The sequence below is a fragment of the Hyla sarda genome, chromosome 4 (genome assembly GCF_029499605.1).
Source record: "Hyla sarda isolate aHylSar1 chromosome 4, aHylSar1.hap1, whole genome shotgun sequence".
NCBI classification, from domain to species: Eukaryota; Metazoa; Chordata; class Amphibia; order Anura; family Hylidae; genus Hyla; species Hyla sarda.
Window position 1 is genome coordinate 94665921 of NC_079192.1, and position 15382 is coordinate 94681302.

General features: G+C 43.7%; 1 protein-coding gene across 5 annotated transcripts in view; it reads right to left on the bottom strand.

The window, feature by feature from the left end:
• Nucleotides 1-15382, bottom strand: part of GLCE (glucuronic acid epimerase) — a 75362-nt gene that overhangs the window by 19037 nt on the left and 40943 nt on the right. The window contains exon 1 of one of the 5 annotated variants that reach the window (XM_056571603.1): nucleotides 7983-8099. The exons of the other annotated variants lie outside the window; for them this stretch is intronic. The gene's annotated coding sequence lies outside the window, so the exon portion shown is untranslated. Of the gene's footprint in view, nucleotides 1-7982; nucleotides 8100-15382 lie in introns of those variants that run through there. 5 annotated transcript variants of the gene reach the window in all.

Consider the following 15382-nt stretch of genomic DNA (forward strand, 5'->3'; position numbering starts at 1 on the left):
CACTGTGTAAACACTACTACTGGTACTAGGGCTGGTCCCACTGTGTAAACACTACTACTGGTACTAGGGCTGGTGCCCACTGTGTAAACACTACTACTGGTACTATTGGTATTAGGGTTGGTCTCACTGTGCAAGTACTTCTGCTACAGAATCTATTTTGTATTACTAATAAGAGAGCTTTCTTCCAACAAAATAGATAGGCTCACTATGTAGACAGGTATATAGCCCCAGCCTCTCCTAAATTCCCTGGCTTATGTGCACTGGCATTAAAGAAGTGAGAAAACATGGCTTCCTCCTAAGAGAAGAATGCACTTTTCTGTTTTTGGAGTTTTTTTTTCTGTTTAAAAACTGTACACGAATAAGAAGGACAGATACATTTTGTTTGCTTTTCTTTTCAATTCGATGCTTAGTGTCCCTTTAATTGACATCTCTTGATTTTTAATGCTCAGGCACCAATACCTAACATAGCTATAGGATAGGCTTTAAGTGTCAGGTGACTTGGGGTACAACCGCTGGGATGGGATCCCTATAAGACCTAGGTACTCCAAAGAAGGCAATTGTTAGAAACAGAAGAATAAGGGATAGTTGCTGGAAAATCTCATTTTGTGATACTATATTTGCAGAGATTCACTTCCAAACATATCAATTTCCTAACAGGCTTCTACCAGAAATGTCCCCTTTATGACTGCAGCAACCCAACTGAAAAAGACGAGACAAAACCAAATCCCCCACGGGTGACGTCCAGATAGTATACAGGCTGCCTGCATTATTTATAAAGCCATCTGATAGATAAAAGCCCACAAAGATGGGCACAACTAATGATAAAATAAAGAAGTCATATCCAGTTCATTCCATATTCCGGGGTTAGGCCGGTGATCATGCCCTATGCCCTTTGCCCTTTGCACAGTGAATAAAACACTTACCAGGCAGAATCCTTCAGGTTACATATGGCACTAATAAGACTTTTGCAGCCCATGCCCAGGTACTTGGATGTTCTTATAGGCAAACAAGGACTCAATTCACAGCTTGTTGGTATATTAGATAATACTACCACAATAGCTTCATAGCCTGGCTACATTATCTTCTGTCATGTAGCCAGCGGGTAGAGGTCTGTGGTTAGTTTACCTGCCAACTGGAATCCAATGCCAGGATAGTGAGCACTGAGGACACATGAAGGTTGGCCCGCTGGCATCACATTCTCTTAGCGGCTGGCTAGTGAGGTCACTCTATGCTGCAGTAGTATATCTCCTTTAGTAAACAGGTTACGGGTTGGCTCTTCAAACAATAAAAAACAGAAACAATAAGGGACCAGAATGATCCCACTGCACAATTCCAAATGCAATCTGTTTAGTCTCGATGCCATCCACTAATGTTTTCCTCATTATAACCCATCTTGTGAAAATACATTAGCTGAAGTGGTTTTCTGAAGGGTAGTAGAAGGCCAACTGGAGGTTGATTCGTGCCCAGTGACATGCCAGCTTGTAGAATATGGATTTAGTACCAGTCAGTCACTTATGCCAGCTACAGAAAAACAGATGATGCAAGATACAGAAATACTGAGCAGGTGATGACCCCATAATATGATGTCCCCCCTAGAGAACGTCCTCTGGGGAACATACACGTTACTGGAGGATACTGGTACAGCCCCAGTCGTAGCTTTAATTTGGTTAAAATTGGTGGCTCGTAAGGATACTGGAACGATCGCAAAAGTGGAAGTCGATTGGTCTGCGAATTTAGATGGGAATCCATCACCAGAACAGGGCCCATAATATTAGGGCACACACACACACACGTCCTTACATTATTAAGGGGTATGTTCGCACAAGGTGGGTACGCTGCAGATTTTCTATCTAAATTTTGCTGGTACTGTAATACACTACAGAAACTTTGCCCACAAAGTACTGTAGAGAAAATTAATACATCCCATACACACGAACTAGGGGGAAAATGTAAATAATCTGCATGGAATTGACTTATAAATTGTACATGCAACGTTGCTCTGGCGGCAGGATATGTTTGAAGCTCCCTGGTAATCTTGTGGCCAGGGGATGAATTTCCCTGGAAGAGTTTCCAGAACTTCCAGAAATTCTTCTTATGATCGAGTCAGATTGCCCACGAACTTTAAACCTATCCTGCCGCCAGAGCATCGTGACATGTTGCTAACACAATGCAGATTTTTGGGGGGAATTTTTAATCCACAATAAAAATTTTATTTTAATTTTTTTCAGGATTCAGCAGAAAAAAATGCAGTCACAAATCCATATTATTTGGTGCAGATTTGGACTTCCCTGCAGAAGAAAAAAAAATTATAAATATATACCGTAATATGTAGTAATAATGCAAAAACATTAATGATTTTTAATATTTTTATGGTTGTTATGGAATATGATTATTAATAAAATTATAATTCTAATTCTAATAAATAATAATAATAAATAATAATAATAAATTGAATACTAATTATTATTTTTATTAAATAATTAACAGTGCCAAATACATTATGCTCATTATTTATTATGATTATTATTTATAATATTTATTAATAGTAATACATTATATTGTTATTTTTTTTTATAAAAATATCAGGTCAGTGGAGTGTTTCCTAACCAGGGTGCCTCCATCTGTGGCAAAACTACAACTCCCAGCATGCCCGTAAACCTTTAGCTGTCTGGGCATTTTGGGAGTTGTAGTTCCACGAGAGCTGAAGGCACAATGGTTTGTAAACACTGAGTTAGTGGACTGGGACATAGGCTTCATATGTTCTATCCCTGCTGCCTTACAGGTCTTATTGAGGAATGGACATCTGGTTTCTCGGATTTATACACTTCCCCTCAATACACGCAGCACAGGAAGATTTTATTCCCAAGATTGTGAATGCGCTAATCCTGAAATTTCTCTCTTTCACCCCCATGTGAACTCTCCTCATATTCTGCCGGTAAGCAGCACTTGAGAGTCCCTTAGGAAGAAATGTTGCTAAGGTGACTGGCATCTCAGGTGGTGGAGGAGGCAGGCACAGGGCTGATGTGTGGCAGACATCCTGATATACCCGCAGGGAACCTCCTGACGCCTCCTCACTGTGCAGAGATACATAACAGAGGGATGACACTATAGAGACGGGAGATGAGAAGACCTGTTCACATCTGCCTCACCTGAGCTGGACTCCCTGCCCAGAGCACACGGAGACAGGGACGAGAACGTACTGGGCTGCCATTCATTAAAGGGGTATTCCAGTGGAAAACAAATTTTTTTCCCTATCAGCTGGCTCCAGAAAGTTAAACAGATTTGTAAATTACTTCTATTAAAATATCTTAATACTTCCAGTACTTATCAGCTGCTGAAGTTGAGCTGTTCTTTTCTGCCTGACAGTGCTCTCTGCTGACACCTCTGTGCGTCGCAGGAACTGTCCAGAGCAGGATAGGTTTGCTATGGGGATTTGCTGCTACTCTGGACAGTTCCTGAGACAGACAGAGGTGTCAGCAGAGAGCACTGTTGTCGGGCAGAAAAGAACCACTCAACATCAGCAGCTGATAAGTACTGGACGTATTAAGATTTTTTTAATAGAAGTTATTTACAAATCTGCTGTAACTTTCTGGAGCCAGTTGATCAGTGAAAAACATGTTTTTTTTTTTCTTAAATACACCTTTTTAAGGCAGTGTTCTCACATTCAGGTTTTTAGATGCAGTTTTTGAAGCCAGGAATGTTCTTTACTCTGGTTGTGTGCTATGCCCGTTCTTCGGTATATGCATCAGCAGGCCCGGTACACCCAGGGGTTCTGAAACCCCTAGTGTACGCTGACATCAAGCCCGCTTCTTCCTCCATCTTATCAATATTCATAGCTCTATAATTCTGCCTCATCTGTTCGACTACTGCACATGTGCCGCCTCAAGGGTACATAAAGGAAGCAGCGCATGCGCAGTAGTTGACGACAAAAGGCAGAAAGGGGGTTATGAATATTTAGAAAGCAGGCATGGCATGGTACAAAGAAGGTTTGATACATCGCTTCCCCCCCATGCACCAAGCCTGAAAATTTGTAAATACCGAAAAGCGGGCAGAAAAAAAAAAAGGCACAGAGAAAACAACGGTAAGTACCATTTTCATCAGTGTCACCTGCACCACAAGTCTGTATCAACAGGTTAGCATGGGGATATGGATGATCGATTCCCCTTAAGGATCTATTTACACGTACAGTATCCTGGGCATATTTAATGCGCAGGATTTGAAGCTGCAGATTTTAATGTAAACTAAATAATTGAACTCAGCATAGGGTAGGGTCACACACCAGGCATCCGAAGCTTATTTGACACTGCGGATGTGCTGCCAGCAGTCACAGAGCGACTGCAGAGGGAGCTCCCTGCTGTGGTCAGGTAGCTCTATGTCCCTGCTCGTGACTGAAGGGGGGGGGGTTAAATCAGCCGCTATGAGCGCGCACACGGAGCTACAGGGAGCACTCTCTACAGTCGTTCTGTGACTGCTGGCAGCGCATCCGCCGGCAGCGCATCCGCAGCGTCAAATACATACTGTGTGTCACCCTACCTTCGTGGTGTATTCACATGTAGAGTGTCCAGTGCATACTTTATCTTAAAATCCTGCATATTGAGATCTCAATGTAAACTAATGACTAAACATCAAATCTGCAGCTTCAAATGCTGCGCATCAAATATGTGCAGGATACTGTATGTGTGAATAGACCCTAAAAAAGTTGTTCAGTCATATTTTATTTCTAACAAACAGTGCCCAACTTCTGTAGGCACCTGCCCAATCCCCTGCTGCCGCCATGCTGACAGTGCCCGGTCCCCTCTAATCACCATTTCCAGGTGATATTTTGACACAAGCAAGTACCCGCTCAGCCAAGGCGCTTACTTCTGTTGGGACGTCACAAGAAAGTGCAGAGCAGTAAGAAATGTACAAAGTCAGAACAACAACGGCAGGGGATCAGGTGAGTACATGCACTTGCGTATTAGCTGCAGATTCACAGATAATACACAAAAGTACATTACATGCAAAAAATATATATATTTTCTTTTGTCCAGGCATGCTGGTAGTCAAAGTTTTGCAACATCTGGAGGTCCACAGTTTGGAGACCATTGCTTAAAATAAATCCTACTTGAGACTCAAGGTCTCTTCTCGTAATACGGAGCAGTCCTCATTACTATACACCACTGCTCCTTTACAAACCAAATGGAAACCATACTAATGTGTTTAGGAGTGCGGCATAACCATCACTATACTGTGCAACATCAGCTACAGTACCAGCGGGGCGAAATCTGACAGGTCTGCTCCATTTACGCACATACGATGAGAATCGGGATCAAGAAATGTAATCTGTCAACTACAGTGTGAGTCCTGAGGTTGGCACAAAAAGACTTTTTGGGTAGATATGTAACCCCATGTAGCAGTAACAACTAAATGGGGTAAGACAATAATATACAAAAACAATACAAATCCAGAAAGTCTAGTACAACCTTTCTAGTATGTGAAGTAGAGCGGCACACAAAAGGAAGAGACAGTTCTAGGATGCGGACAAGGCAATGGACATGGCGGGTGCTTTGATCGTGAGGAGATGAAAGAGAGAAGACACTGGATAACACCATGTAATTATTGCCGAACCTCTAATCTCTCCAGTCAGACTAAACAAGCCCTAAAGAACAAAGCCGAACATGTTCCAGAATTGGTTTACACTAAAACAAATGACCTCTTGATTTTGAACTACAGCCTTGAGGTATGAGGCTGAGAAGAAGAAGAGGCGGCGGACTGGTGACGTGCATATGACTAAATGGGAAGAAATGATATTTCCGAATATAAAATCTAATATATCAATGAGTGTCTTAGAGTTACATATAGAAAGTCACTTCCCACCCACTTATCCCGGAGTGAACCGACCAGACACTTTGATGAGCAGTGGGACTGGAAACCACGTATTATTGGGGAAACGAAGAGGTGGAACAGGGCGGCTGTTTAATAATAATAATAATAATAATAATAATAAAAAATAATAATAATAATAAATAATAATAATAATAATAATAATAAATAATAATAGAAAAGATAGTGTAGCTCACTCAGAAATGAAGAGGATACTTAAACCTGAGGTTAACTGGTGTTGCCCTCACCCAAGGGCCTATGGAAGATATGAATAGGTATAGTTGATAGAACAACTAAGGTTTTTCCAAGTCTTCCTCTAATCACTAGCCACACTATATAAAACGTTCCTGACACGTACTGTATACTTATATTTCTACTGAGGAAAAGGCCCGAGGCCTTGAAACGCGTCTAGAAATTAATCATAGACTTGCATCTACTTTAATACATGTGAATCCATCTTCAATGTAGCAATATTCCAATTGTCCATTTGCAACTGCTGGAAGTCCCCACTATCGGGACCACTGCTCTACTACGCGGGCACAGCGCCTAGTTCACACGAGGCACGCCGCACCTACTTCCACCGCTGCTATCACACTACCATTTGCTGCTAAATCCTTGCCATTGCCGCCGTCTCCCTGGACTAACCAACGATCCACAGCATACCAGAGAGGCCGGTGCCACCCGTGCCAGCCGAGGACCACAGGAGAAGGAGACTTGCGCTGCTACCAAAGACACCGGGCCCCTCAGGAGACCTGATATCTCCGTGTCAGCCCGTTCAACCAGCCCCATAGACGGCTTCAGGAGTGGTGAGTGGTGCCGTGCACCAGACCTCGTATCGTTAGAACTTTCATTCTTAGCAGGATTCTATAAATGTGATACAGGTTGCAACACTGTACCACCAACGATTGTTACCATTTATTCCATACAAGGATCGCTATTAATTGTACTCTGTATTTAGTTACTGGAACTCTATTACGAGAACATTGAACTGCTGCTAGTACAATATATCTAGCTACTGAACCATTGACCTTTTTTTATATGGATGTAACTTCTCAACATATTTTATTCTTTTTATGAATATTTGTTTTATTTATTTATTGTATATGTTTACACCGAGTTCTATGCACTGATTTCCATGTCCCTTGCAAGGACAGGTATTAGTGACTTATATACATCTGTGACTTCTATTATTATTAAATTACCATTTATAATATCTGGATCATACGCTAATTATATTTCTCACATCTTTTATTTCTGATACACCTTGAGGACTGGTCCTTAGTTGTTCTATCAACTATACCTATTCATAACAATAATAATGTTTATAGCGCAAACAGATTCCGCAGCGCTTTACACTGTTCAATCAAATTTGTTCCTGTATCTAAATTCCCCCATCACTAGGTTTTGGAGTGTGGGAGGAAACCGGAGTACCCAGAGAAAAACACAGAAACACAGGGAGAACAAATAAACTTGTTGCAGATGTTGTCCTTGGTGAGATTTGACACAAAGACCCCGATACTGCAAGGCAACAGTGCTAAGCAATGAGCCACCTCCGCATTGCCCCTTAGGACTGGAGTGTCTTCTTAAATAAAGGTGTTTTAGACAAACATGTTTATAAGAAGACTCCAACATTTGCCACCCACCTTCTAATAGCTAGAGCAGAGACTTAATTTTTCAACAGCTGGAGGCACGTTTGGTAAAACTCTGTGTTACAGCAGTGTTGTGCAGGCGGTGTTCCTCCTGCAGCCTTGTCAATCAAGCCATCTTGTGTCCATGACCCTTGGACACGCTCATGCTGCTGTTGCACTCAGTGTCCCCGGAGGTATGGGGATCCCTAGTGGTGGGATTTTCAAAGGCAGTTTTCTTTAATAAAATGTGATTTTTTTTTTAAAGAAGTATATTAGAAATACTATTGTTTTGCCAAGATGTACAAATATAAATGTTTTAAAATCTGACAGTGCCTATTTAAATAAGCCATTAAAAAAAATATAAAAAATAAAAATAAATAAAAACATAAAAAAAAGGTTGCCTATATATTATAAAAAGTTTTCAAATCTGACAGTGCCCGTTTAAAAAACAAAACATTGGTGCCGGATCTATCACATTATTACCAACTGCACCTGATGGATCAGTCAGGCTTCCGTTGTGGTGCTTGGTATCTTGCCAGACAAAAACTATTATTCTGTACTATATTCTTTAAAAGGAATATGTGTTGGAAGCTTCTAACGGAACGTCCAACGCAGAAGTGAGTAGGGCCTTAAAAAAAGAGAAAATAAAAATCACAATGTAATCTAGACCCATTAATCCCTTATGATGGTCTGGAAAGGCACGAGTCATTTAGACAGATATAAAAGCCCATATATTCCCATTCCCGGCCTCCCTACACATCATAAATAATATTCCTAAGCTAAATGCTAAATAATCACCGTGCCGACAAATTTACACCCCGTTGTTAATGTAATGAGCATCCATCAGAGGTGCCCAGCGAGAAGTGACAGGCCTTGTGCATTCAGCCATTAATCACACCCGAACAACATTCGTACAGCACAGGAGGAAAAAGACTCTCTAAATCATTCACCAAAATGGGGCGTATTGATCTTGGGTAAAGTAAGCCTATCGACAAAGCAGTTTCAAGCAGCCTGTGAAATTCCTTTAAGAATGATTTCAATTACATTGTCTCTGGAAGGGTGTCTGGGCGACATGCTTGGGAGAAATAGGATACAGCTCTGGGGGGCTCAAAGAGTCAAAGCTGCAGGATAAAGGGGCAAATGCACCAAAAAGAAAGCCCAATACATGGTCAATGAAATTCGCCATTTGCACGTGATTCATTGCCCATTCACTGCACTTTAATTGTTTTATTCTAATGGAGAACGTTAACATCCAGAAGGACTGAACGAATCGCCGAAACTAGGTGAAGACGAATGGTACGCCCTGTCACTCAGTTGGCCATTGTGGGATGGTCCATGCAAACCAACAACAATCTGGTCACCGTGGGGTAGTGGTTTCCAAACTGTAGTGCTCCAGATGTTGTAAAACTATGACTCCCAGCATGCCGTTGGCTGTCGGGGTTATGCTGGGAGTCAGTTTTACAACATCTGGAGGGCATGGTTTGGAAAATACTGCCCTACAAGATCTGTACAGCCACATATATAAGTAAACATTTTTACGATATTTACTTTTATAAATTTAGTGGCAGCAGATGGAGCAGGCCCTCAGCTGCCAACAACATTTGTGGTGCCGCCGCAGATGCAGAATTTCGGTGACACGCATACGTGCGTTGTCTTCTAGACGACAATGCAGTCCGGTGGAATTCCGCCCCCCAAAAAATGAAATTGTTGTTTAGTCTTTCGACGGAAGTCCATTTCGCAGTATGCACAGAGCATACGAATCCCATTAAATAAAAATTGGACTCTGCTGCATGCGAAATTCCGCAGCAGAATGTCAGCTTGCAGTGGGCGCCGTCAGGACTATCAGCGGTAGGACCATGCAGGCGTGTGCCATCTCACAAACCGCTATGCAGTCTGGTGGAACTGTATGAACGCGTTTATTCTTTTGGCGTAAGTCCGTTATGCTGCAGCGATTGCATTGAAAAAAAAATTATTATTAAATTGGAAAGCAGAATGTCCTCAGTGTGAATGAGCCCTTAGGGTAGGAACACATGTTGCAGATACGCTGTAGATTTTCTGCAGCAAAAAAACATGCCAAAAGGCAGAAGTGGATCCAATTGGAAGAGAGACTATGAAGGAAGGCATTATGTTTTCCCTTTCCATCTTTGACCTATTTTCTGCTGCAGAACATATGCAGCATATCTGCAATGTGTGTTCCACCCCTTAGGGCTCGTTCACATGGGACCATTCGATGAACTCTCAGTGCATTTCCAGCTGTGAGTTTGAATGGCCGTGGCAGATTTTTTGGGCAGTCAATGGGGTCTACGGTGGATTTTCGGCAGTGCAATCTCTGCTGCCGGAAATTTGCCATGGACAGCAGAGAGCCGACCCCCCATTAACACTGGCAATGGGAAAGACGCTGCGAGTTCACATTCAAATGTTAACGAGCAGTTAGGGTACATATACACGTGTGTATTTGCTGCAGATTTTGTGCTGTAGATTTTGCTGCCCATTAAAAGTAAAAAAAATAAAATAAAAAAAAGGCCCGTGTAAATCTACCCTTAATCAGATTTTTTTTTCTATACTTATTTTTGAAGCGCTATGGATTAATACAAATATAAGAAAGCCTACTATAACCTCTATAGGACAGCATCTTGTAGATTCAAGGGGAGACTAGTGCCAAGTAAACAGCTCCACCAAAATGAAGGAATATGCAACCCCTGACCTACCTCCAGCACACACTTTGTATCTGGGACACTTCTTGCTCAAAATTCAAGCACACATCTACTTCGTATCTTGCGCCTAAGCCCCATAATAACTAAGCCTATCGAGGTTGTTACCCCGCAGTGCCACCGCACCATCATCATTAGCCAGATATGTGCAACCTACGCAAGTAACTTTACTTCTGTAGAACAAAGCGCAGGCTGCTCAAGATCCCTGAATTATTCATGACTATTAGGGAAAGAGAACATATCTGGATGACAGTGAACCTGTGCGGACTGTGTAATCACCCTACCAGCAGAGCGTGAAGAGTACGAGCAGGGTAATACCGCAGAGATCCTCCGCGTACACTACAGTCCTCTAAGCAGAGCTTCTCTACTCTCCATACACATAGCAGTAAGTGCGTTTATATACTATAAGGTCTCCAAACTGTGGGATTCCAGCATTTATGAAACTACAACTTCCAGCATGCTGGGCGTTGTAGTTTTGCGACAGGTAGGGATGGGCGTTATGGCCAAATATGTGTATCATGGTATTTTTGTAACTTATGGCGGTTCCACGGTATATAAAAAAAAAAAAAAGGTATCCCCCCAGCGAAAAAAAAATTATTAGCCCAGTGCTGCGCTCTCCCCTTTGGGGTACTACTCACGTCACCCGCAAGCGCTGCCCTCCTCGTCCTCCTGTTTGTTGTGGCCGCCGGCGCTGACACTCTATACTGTATCACTATGCCCGGGCTGCAAAAGGTAAACAAAAATAAACTTTAACGCACGTTCCTACATCGGCCTTACGCTCTTCCTAGGGAATGGAACGTCGGAGAGCCGTCAGCCTATCACTGGCCGCAGCGATGTTCCGCCTCGGCCGGTGATAGGCTGAGCCCACTGTCATGTAGGAAGCAGGCTTCTTACATGACAGTGGGCTTAACCTACCACCGGCCGAGGCGGAACATCGCTGCGGCCAGTGATAGGCTGACGGCTCTCCGACGTTCCATTCCCTAGGAAGCAGGTCCGGACTGATGGGGAAGGCGAGTTAAAGTTTATTTTGTTTACCTTTTGCAGCCCGGGCATAGGGATACAGTATAGAGCAGTGGTCTTCAACCTGCGGACCTCCAGATGTTGCAAAACTACAACTCCCAGCATGCCCGGACAGCCAACGGCTGTCCGGGCATGCTGGGAGTTGTAGTTTTGCAACATCTGGAGGTTGAAGACCACTGGTCTAGAGTGTCAGCGCCGGCGGCTGCAACAAACAGGAGGACGAGGTGGGCAGTGCTTGCGGGTGACATGTGTGAGTATTTATCCCGATGGGGACAGCGCAGCGCTGGGCTGATAATTCATTCATTCCCGAGGGGGAGGGGCCAAACCGGTATTGCGGTATGGGTTAAAATTCATATCGTGGTTGGGCAGGAGAAAAATAATCCTGCATCCAATACTATAAATTTCCCAGCTCAGTGCCTTCACCAAATGCCGCCTTCAAATAGGGCAACATAGGCAATTACACTAACTTGGCATTACTTGCGACACAAATGCCCATAAAGTTGAGCCGTTTACATTTGCTTTTATCTACACATAACGTCCCTCTGAAGTCCTTCAAATGCTGGATCTGATGCCGCTACGCCAACAAGTGTTGCAGACATTTTACCCTGTAAAAGGACAAAAAGGGGTACTCCGCCCCTAGACAGCTTATCCCCTAGCCAAAAAGGTCCCCAGCGATCTCTGCTGCGGCACCCCAGATATCCAGTGCACGGAGCGAACTTCGCTCCGTTCCGGATGACTGGCCATGCAGGGCGGAGGCTCGTGACTTCACAGCCACGCCCCCTAAATGCAAGTCTATGGGAGGGGCTGTGATGACAGTCACACCCCCTCCCATAGACTTGCATTGAGGGGGCGCTGCACCCAACACTCAAAACAGACGCCGGGTGAAGCAGGGAGATCACGGGGGTTTCTAGCGGCATGACCCCCACGATCAGACATCTTAATCCTAGGCCTAGCCAATCAGCTGTTTGATAAGTGTGGCATATACAAAGTAGATGGAGCCTAGAGTAGATAGCGCCGTTCACTGTGTAGTGGCCGTAATAGGTCACTGCAGTTCACTTCCAATGATGTGAATGAGAACAGAGCTGCAGTAGCCAGCATGGCCACTATACAGTTTTCGCCTGATCACACCAGAAATCTGGGCAGACATTCCGCACATTTGAATGTTCCGGCGGGCGCTAGGACCGCTCAGAAATGAGTTGTCTCACTCATAGAACCCATGTCTATTTTTTTCTGCAGCGTCGAAATTGGGATTTTCGAAGCAGAAACATCTCCCAAGATAATTCTGTCAAGTGCACAGTGCAGCAGAATCCTATTGAAATCTTTGGCTGTCCAGGCATGCTGGGAGTTGTAGTTTTGCACCAGCAGGAGGTACACTGTTTGGAAAACACTGGCCAATCCTGAGGATAGTCCATTAGTGTAAAAGTCGGACTTCCAAAAACTGTTACTCCAGGTGGAGTACAAGTGTTTTCTAACATCTTTATAGAACTGTTGTGCTGTTCCCGTTATTCCACCTGGTAATATATAAACAGACAACTGGGTGTGGTCATTTTGCCAATAGGGTGTGTCCCTACACAGTCTTAAGTGGTCAAAACTGATTGGACAGCATCAGGCAATGTAGGTACACACCCGTTAGAAAAAATTACAGTTGTCACTGTTAAAGGGGTACTCCACCCCTAGACATCTTGTCCCCTATCCAAAGGATAGGGGATAAGATGCTTGATCGCGGGGGTCCCACCGCTGGGTAACCCCGCAATATAGCATGCAGCACCCACCGTATCTGCTTCCGGCACCGCTGGAGGTTCTGGCTCCCGACCACGGAAGATAGTGACGTACCACGCCCCCCCCCCGTGTGACATCACGCCCCGCTGTCACGCCCCCTCCCGTTGACTTGCATTGAGGGGCGGGGCCTGACGTCCCACAGGGGCCGAGTTGTGACATCACGATCTTCCATCCCTGTGGTCGGGAGCCAGAACCTCCAGTGGTTCCGGTAGCAGATACGTTGGGTGCTGCATGCTATATTGTGGGGGTCCCCAGTGGCGGGACCCCCGCAATCAGACATCTTATCCCCTATCCTTTGGATAGGGGACAAGATGTCTAGGGGTGGAGTACCTCTTTAATGTTTTCTGGAAATAGAAAAATACAGCTTCCCATGATGCTCCAGAATTGTTATTTCATATGGAATAAAGTTATTATATTAGACAGGTCAGAGCTCCAACAGTCTCTTCAATGCATCTCCTATGTATATGCTATGGGAGCGGATCATTGCCCTGGCGCCATGTGACAAAGGGGCTGTCATGGTAAGCAAAAGGGCACAGTATGGGTAACACCTAAATCATGTAGACAATCCACGGAAAGCTCCACCTTTTTATATGCTGTATTAAAGATAACATAAAAACCTGTGCTCGGCTCTTGGACTGGCTGCTGCACATAAGGTCAGCACTGATATTATATATATATATATATATATATATATATATATATATATATATATATACACATACACACACACACACACACATATACAGTGCTGACCTTATGTGTGCTAAATATATATATATATATATATATATATATATATATATATACACACACACACACACACATATGGTCAGCACTAATTATAATATATATATATATATATATATATATATATATATATATATATATATATATATATATATATATATATATATATATATTTGTGGTCGTTGCTACATGACTGAAATGCGTAAAACCCTAATACTAACCTAACAACCAACTGTAACCAATAATCTATCAACCTCAACTAAGCAGTTTGGAGTGTGCCATAACTGCGGCGTAAAGAATATGCCTGGAAAAGAGGGCATACCCTGTGGTAAGTGTGAAGGAATGAAAAGAAGGGGGGGCGGGTGGGAGCGAAGAACCCACGGCGTCATTGAAGGGAGGAGAGCCGTGAGTTTTATAGTCATCCCGCTCCTCCCACAATTACAGGCCAGCTGCGCAGGCCTTTCCATTTGTGGTCGTTGCTACATGACTGAAATGCGTAAAACCCTAATACTAACCTAACAACCAACTGTAACCAATAATCTATCAACCTCAACTAAGCAGTTTGGAGTGTGCCATAACTGCGGCGTAAAGAATATGCCTGGAAAAGAGGGCAAAACCCGGATTTAAACAAACATTTGTTTATTGCGGATTACAACACAAGGGACTGGAATGCGCTAGCCATTTCTTTGCGAGGGTTAGGGATATACTGCATGTAGCATCCGCATTTCCAACATCCTAATTTCATGATTACGTGGGCTGGGACCCCGTGCTTAGAATTGGCTGTAGCTGCGCCAATACGGAAGGAGTGACCGGATAATGAAGTCGGGACTCCTCCCAGCGACCTGACCGAAATGCGTAAATGTTTGATGAACTGAGAAGTAGTTAGCGGGTTGGACCTGAAATGGAGTAAAAGGTCGTCAGCTGATAGGTTACACAGGCATTCAACAATTCACGGAGGACTGTGGCAGGACACCCTTTGTGCACGGTGGGGAAAACCGAACAACCACAGTTTGACCCGGTGACGAGGTCTTGGTCTGACTGAGGGACAGCTCGAAATGATCAGAGACATGTGACAGCTGACTGACCTTAGGATAGGGCGCGTTAATGGTCCGAGTTGTACACTCACCCGGTCTGAGAAACCCATAACAGGCAAGGTACATGGCCGCTTTTAATGTGAGGCTATCACGGATACCCAATGGTGTGGAGTCTAACAAGTCGGACAACTGCCTGAACACGTTGCCTGTGATTGGTTGTCTGACTGGGCTGCGAGGGACTTCCTTCTCAAGGATGCCCTTCAGAGCGGACTTCACCAAGCGAGAAGAGAGTATAGAGTAACTACGGGTATTGGTCAAGGATAAATGGTGTTGGATACCGGCTAGATAACTCTTAAAAGTATTGTGGGATAAATGCAGTGTGGAATGGCAAAACCCGACATATGCTAATAGGAAGGGAACTGAAATCTCGGCGTGCTTGGATCTGGATTTGGAAAAAGAGTTCCACGCCGTACCATAAATTTTTGCGTATTTGCGGACAAGGCATCTGCTGCAATATACTGGACTCCTTCAACGTGAGCACATGTGAAAGTAAATGTATGTAGTAGGGACAGCCAAACTAACCGTCTAGCCAAGCTCATTT